Here is a 7,527-nt window from a genome sequence, read left to right on the forward strand (position 1 = left end):
CATTTCATCTCCTTTTGCTAGAACTGTGCAACAGCAATATTTAGAAATGGAGGAAAAGTGGGAATTAATTGAATTGATTTTTGTCCCTGTGGAAAACTCAGTAGCACACCAGCTCTAATGTCTCTCACCTTCCTTTGTTCTGGCTGAAATTATAACTATTAAGTATCAGAGATAAGAAAAGCCTTTGTTCATCCTTTAACCCATAAAATAAGACTTTATAAGGGCAGAAATTATTTGTTCAAAGAGAAGATATAAAAGAGGTTCCTGAACACCATAACCACCACCAACTGTCTGACATGCATAACAACCCCACCAGTTACTGGTCATCTGTGCACCTCCCCATAATTCTAAAAACAGCATTCCAAAGTTACATGAGCAGGCTACTAATAGTTATTTAAGTAAGTGTCTTGCAATGAAGCATATGAAAGGGAAACAGCTTGAGTCTTTCACTTTACAGATTTTTCAGCTACACCTTTCCACTCACTCTACTGTCACGTAGCATCACTTCTATAAGAAAAAAAACCAATGTATTTTTAAATTTAAACAGCATTTTATCCTCTGAACATAGCATCCTTGAGCTGCTATAAATATGAACTGGGACAAAACAGAATTTTAAGAACACTTCTTCAGAAACAACTGATCTTAAGCAGAAAGCTTGTTACAGCAACAGTAAAACAAATCATAAAACTAAGGACAACCTCAAGTTAAATAAAAACACTACCATAAGAAATACAATAAAGGTAGCTAGTTTTTCCCATCTAGAAAAACCTGTTACTCAATATTAGTCAAATCAGGAGTTGAAAAAATACCTATTTGAGTAATCACTTTTAAAGAATTTTTCTGGAAATCACTTTAAAACAACAGAGTGCAGCAGTTAACACCACAATATATCATTATTATAGTATTCTAAAATGTTGTTACTATTTTATTATATATACACCAATATATAATAATTTAGTAGTGTTTTCAATACTGTTGTAAAATGGAAGTGTTAGAAAAACTTCTGTTTGTTCACTAGAAGTGGGTAGATAGGATTAAAACAAAACATTAGCACATTTAGTAATGATAGGAACAAGTACCATAAAGTTTTTATCTCCTTACAGCCAGAGCTGACATTCAAAGTGTGGCATGATGCTGCTGCCAACTCCAGCACCATCTTCTTCACCTAGGAGAAGTCCTCTGACTTTAGTTAAACCTACCAGGCAATTTTACGGCCAAAAGCCAACTTGTCAACGGTGAGCGTAGCTGAAGGCCAGCAAATTCCCTTTTACCTTGCATCCATGCATGATGGATCAGTACAGCAGCAGAAGAGATCACTGGAGCTGAGTGAGGCAGAAACAGCCAGAGAGGAACAGCAGGGAGCCTGGGCACACAGATGGCTACAGAAACCCCACATGTTCCACTCCTTTTCCTCTCTGGATCCATACCTCCCAAGAGCTCAAAGCTGTCAGCAACACCTACTGCTACACATTAGAGGCCTATCCATCCTCTGATATTTCTACAGAAACCATACAACTACTTTAAAGATGTTCCCAATTATTCTATGGCTTTTCAAATTTAAAAGCTCAAGTGTTATTTTTTCAAGTGTGGTTTGTATTTCACACTGAGCATCAGCACACTGCACCAATGGAGCAGACAAAAACAAAGGCAGTTTCCACAGATGGAAACAGATTTCAGCTGAGTGTGACGTCATTTACTTTATATTATTAGTAGATACATGGATAATCCTGCTTACCAATGTAATTTCACTGCCAGTTGGAAGCCCAGCTATTTCAGGTTTTTAGCTGGACTTAGTAGCTGCCACAGCATTCCATTTTTGGTACAGCCACTTGGCTCTACAGACATTCTGCTCATGTAAAGAGAAAAGTTCCTCAAATATATTAGGAGATTAAAATAAAAATACAAAGAAAGAAGTATCAAAGAGCCTTTAAATCTGAATAAAACAATGAATTTGCATATCCATATAGCTGTATTTTTAAAAACCCAACCTACTGCCTGCATTATCATATAACCTATGGTCTTACAGTTTTAACAGCTTCAAAGTGAATAATTGCTTGAAAGGCTCATTTGTGAAGCAAAGCAACAGAGTTTGCATCTGACAGACAACTGAAACATCAGTCATCTGTACACATGTTGCTCTGGCACTGAACATATTTCACCTGGATAGTAAACAACTCTAAAGCCACAGTTCTAAAAGAGGATTAAAATAAAAGAAACTAAGACACAAATAAAAGCCACTGCATCACTCAAAAGTACTACTTGTAGCCAGATTCCTCAAACACTAAGCCATTAACATTAAAAACAATGCATTTAAGGGTTCAGTCTGTTCACATTGCCAAAGTATTGCCCAGAGCATGGAATAGTGTTTGGCACTTTATTCTTTCATTCCTCCAAATGCAAAAAGGGAACACTCTCTGCTCCTTACATAACAGTTAAAGCAATCCAGGAAACTCTTTTAGCATGAGATGCTTTGGATATAGCCCCATTCACTAAATTCCCTTTCCCTATAAATTTTGTAGTAGAGATGATACCCATTTGTCCAATCAAAGGCTGAGGATCTCCACAGACTGACACAGAGCCAGACACTGTGTGCATCTACAGTAGGAATATGTACCTACACCCTTGAGTGGCAGTAGGAATATGTACCTACACCCTTGAGTGGCAAGCTGCAGAATAAAAGAATCCTCCATGCCTCCACAAAACCATGGACCTGAATAGAAAGGCCTGATAAACTGCCTTGCTTTGCTGACTGTGCCCAGTTCCCCTTCTCAATACCAAGTGTTTTCCAGTTACATTAGGAGTGGTTTCCCTCCCTGTCATAAACATCAACAAGTTTATCTAAGAGCTGCTCAGACAACATGGAAATACCAGAAGTAATGCAGATGACACTGTACTATCTATGCAGAAACTAGGTCTGGTGGTGGTAAAACAATTTCACTTCTGGATGAACTATAATTGCTATTCCACATATGGTTAGCAAGTTTAGCCTAAGCAAGATTTCATTTGAAAGGAAGTTTGCTAATGAAAACTAAAGAGCAGAATAAAAATCTAAAGAACAATGCTTGAATCTTTGGCTGGCTGTTCTAGGCTGTAAAAAAGGCAAACAGAGCCATATGCCTCACCAATGGGATTTCAGTTAGCACACACTGGAAAAGCAAAAGCATTTTTGCTTAGACTGTTTACTGCCCATATACTTCCAAGCCACTCCCATCAAAGATCAGCAGTTTGGACTTTGCTCTCCTTTTGTTTTGGCTACCAAGTGATGAGGCTAAAGTTATGGCTTAAGTTTTGCTTGCTATGCACCTCTGTGGCACTCTCAAGCTCGAAATAAGGCACAAGGAGTACATGGAAGAATCCTATTCAGAGGGAAAAGCCAAAAACCCTGCACGTTTTGGGCTGACCCAACACCAGGTGCCCACCAAAGACATTCTGTCACTCCCCCCTCAGCTGGGCAGGGGAGAGAAAATACAACATAAAGGTCAAAGGCTGTGGGGAGAGATAAGGACAGAGATCACTCTCCAGTTACTGTCATGGGCAATTGCCAACCCAGTTTGGGTAATTTGATTGTTAATCTATTACCAATCAAATCAGGGTAGGAAAATGAGAAATAAGAGTAAACCCTTGACACACAAACCCAATACACTGCCAAAAAAGCAAGACTCTCAAATCATGCTTTACCCATCCCCCTGGGTGTTACAGTTAGGTAGTGACTTCTAGACTAAGCCAGCTACCAGCTATGGTTCACATGTCCAGACAAACAAAAGCTTGCCCCGGCATTTTTGTCCTGAACATTTTTGAAAAACACTACACTCAACAAAGTCATTCTATCCAGCACCTGTCAGAATTTAGTTCCATTTTGCTGTTCAGATACACAATATTAACCACACAATCTACAGTAAAACACTAGTAACTACAACAACTACACTTTGACCAAAATGCTAGTCTGCTACAGGGAACAGGGGAGCATGAGATCAGCTCCTGAACCCCTCAGGAAATTGTATCCTACTTCTTTTCCAACCCCCCTGCCTTGGGCAAGAAGCAGGGTCTTCACAGCATTCTTATGAGCAGAATATAAAAGCCAGAGAACAAAAATGCTTTAACAGTTAAAGAATATACCCAGAAGCACTGACAGAGCTGAATAAAGCACATTCTTGAACAGAGTAAGGCAGCTATTAACTTTCCAACTTAGAAAGCTGGAATTCTCCAAAGCAACTGCCAGATTCTTCCAAAGCACAGCATAACCAATAGTAAGGCAATTACTCAAGCAGTCAGAAACCACCCTAGAATTTTAACAGGAAAAGTGACATCCCTACTGATTCCTCCAAAATGCAGGACTTTTCTATGCCAGGAGCTTTTATTTAATGGGTCCCAAGTATAACCATTGCAAGCAGTCTGAAAGGAGACAATTAAGCCCTTTTTCCAATGCAGACCTCAAAGCTCCATTACAAGTACCCTACCTACTCATGTTCATGGACTAATTATTGATCTACCCCAAATTATGGGGCACCTTTTGCCAGATAACTCTTCAAGTTGTCTCAACATGGAGATATCCCTGTCTGAACCTTGAAAGAAATCTAAAAAGAGCACAACAACAACAAAAAAAATTAGAAGAAATTTTCTTCTGTAAGGGATGTTCTGCACTGGAGTGTGTGTGCAAGTGCTGATGTATTTATGGGCTCTAACAGCCCCTTCACAGGAGCTTGTGGCAGTCTGGAACAAGGGACAGCTAAAAAACAACTCCTGAAGCAAAATCCAGGCTACCCTCTCTAATGAGTCAGCCTGGAAACTCTTTCACATGGTCAAGTTGCATCAGTGTTTTAACACAGTTCTCCCAGTCACCCTTCTCATGAGTTGACAGGGCATTACTGGTACACTAAACCTGTGAATCAACTCACCTCCTGTACAGCACAGAAGTACTTGGGGAGAAGCTATCTGCATATCATTCTAACTCAAAGAATCTGCACCTGTGCCTGGAGACAGTGCCCAAAACTTGTGTCCACAACTGAGCAGTGTTTCTTGGGCTGCTGGACAGCCTAGGTGTATTTTAACAGAAGGGCATAAGTCTGGAGATACCATCACCATGCCATAAATAGCCAACAAAAAACCCCAAAAAGATAACAAATCCTGCTCAAAACACAGTCAAAAGGCCCAAGAAACCCAGTTGCACAGAAAACTCCAAAAAGCTAATACTGGAAGGCAAATAAAAATTGTTATAAAACCCTTAGTCACTTCTCTGCATGCTGACCTATTCACCTCTTGCTTTTATGATCCATGTTTGACTCCTGCTGTAAGAGCGTCCTGCCCATCCCAGCTCTCCTTCCTGTTTACAGCCTTCCAGGGCTCCCAGGTGAGCTCACACCTTCCAAGCACTCACACCAGGAACTGCAACCACACCATCTGCAGCACTTCCTCGAGATAAACAGCAAATGCCTTCAAACACAGAACAACCCTTGGAAGAGAACTTAAATCTCCCACCTAGCTCTCACCTCAAACTCAATAGCAAAATTTCATCCTGGCTGGAGTATTCATTTTCAAAGCTGCTCACACTTAAATCTCAAGTAAGTGATTTCCTTCAAACACATGAAATAATCTGATTGCTCTATTGCTAGACTTCTTACCACTGGAAGCAAACTATTTCTGGCCCCATGTCAGCCAGGTGTGGTATCAGGCAGGAGCACAAACTAAACACTGAGAAATAGCCAACATTTAGGAACAATTGCAGGGACTCCTCACACAGCTCTTAAGACAGCCTTGCACATGACCTTGATCAAAGAAAAAGATGTGTCCTTGTACTGAACTGTGCTTTTCTTCTAATGATCAGCAAGGACTGACAGCTGGATTAAGGAGGTCAAAAGAAAAACTGACTGATTTGCTATTTTTCATTTTTAAAGAACATCAAGCCTAGTTTCAGGAGATAATTTCTATTTTCATTTCGTATACGCATGAATAAACTTATTTCATAAAGCAGGTGAACAAGATAAAAAAAATTGTAGTCTTAATTGTAAGTTTAAAGATGAAAGCTGATACCTACATGCATGTTCAAAGAAACTGTCACATTAGGAGTTTACATAATAAAGGTAATTGACAGATGACAGAGAAACACACTCATGAGCTTCCTTGCTTTGGAAAAATTTCTTTACACTCACTGCTCTTGGAGGTACTACAACCTACACATGCAGTTTTCATGAGCAACATGATCCTCTCCATTTAGGATGCTTCTGAGAGCTCCTAAAAGACATGGGTAATTTAATGCAGATGATGTGCTGAACAAGATTAACAGGAACATTACAGATCTAGAATGAGGTGTTTCATTTTGTTATGAGGTTTAAAGTTACAAATACACTTGGTAGTTTCTTGGCTTCCATAAATTTAATTTTAAAAACTACCAGCTTTCTTATTTATACTACTTAGTTTTGTGCCTAGTGTCTTCAAAATTATGTTAGAAGCTTCTACAAATTTTTAGGTCTTTATTTCTGTGTAAGAACATGGCATCCTTCATATCAAGGAGAAGAATTCAGAAGACACCTTAGAACACCTTCCATTGCAATCTATATGGTATATTGGAAAATTGTTCATTGCAGTAACTTCAGTAACTTGTGTCAAGCCAGCAGCCACTTCTTCTCAAAGGTTTCTCTGCTCTGTGCCACAGCAAATTTTGCAAGAAGGAAAGTTAGAGGGATGTTAAGAGAACCAAAGCTAGCATAAAGAAAACAAAACAAAGACTCATCTTGGCACTGCCAAGTCCTGCACATTTTTAAACATGTTTAACAGTCTTAAAGCTTCAGCTCCTGGAAACCTCAGAGATCTCAGTCCTGGTGAAATGACCAGGTAGCAGGTTTGCATACAAAGATAATATTTTATCCAGCACAAAATTGGAACAGGAGCAGTAATGCAGCACTGAAGAGCAGCAATACTAATTAAGTTCTGCAAGTGACAGAAAACTAAAAGAAGCTTTGCCAAAAATACATGGACACCACATCTCTAGAATAAAAATCAAAAAAAGCCCAGCAGAATACATTCTCATTACAGCAACTGTACTTAATTTTTAAAACAGCCTCACTCATTTCATGTATGCAAGTCCCAAGACAAGATAACTCAGTATTTTAAGCGGCACTGCTGTGGGAAGAACGAAAAATTTGGTTGCCTGAAAGGATCCAAGACCAGCTTTTTACTTATTAAAGTTAATTTGGGCATATTTACCCTGAGTTAGATTACCTTCAATCAAGTTACAGAAGTCACAATGGAAGTCAATGTATAGACATTCTATAGACATCAATCTCAACTGCAGGAGATGGGGACAAATTCTTTGCAATAAAGTGTTTGAAGTAGATTTCCTCTATTGTCTCAGCAGCTGCCTAAGGAGAAAGTTTCCTGATGTACCCAATGCTTGAACTGTAGGTTGAGAAATGCAGTACTTTATTATTTTCAATATTAGAGGAAACCCAGTTTGGATTCTCTCAAGACTCTGAAGTCATGCCCATTCTCAAATATTTTCAAATCTAAAGCTTTATTCAGCTTTGACAAGTG

Source organism: Geospiza fortis, unplaced genomic scaffold (genome assembly GCF_000277835.1).
Source record: "Geospiza fortis unplaced genomic scaffold, GeoFor_1.0 scaffold92, whole genome shotgun sequence".
Taxonomy (NCBI): domain Eukaryota; kingdom Metazoa; phylum Chordata; class Aves; order Passeriformes; family Thraupidae; genus Geospiza; species Geospiza fortis.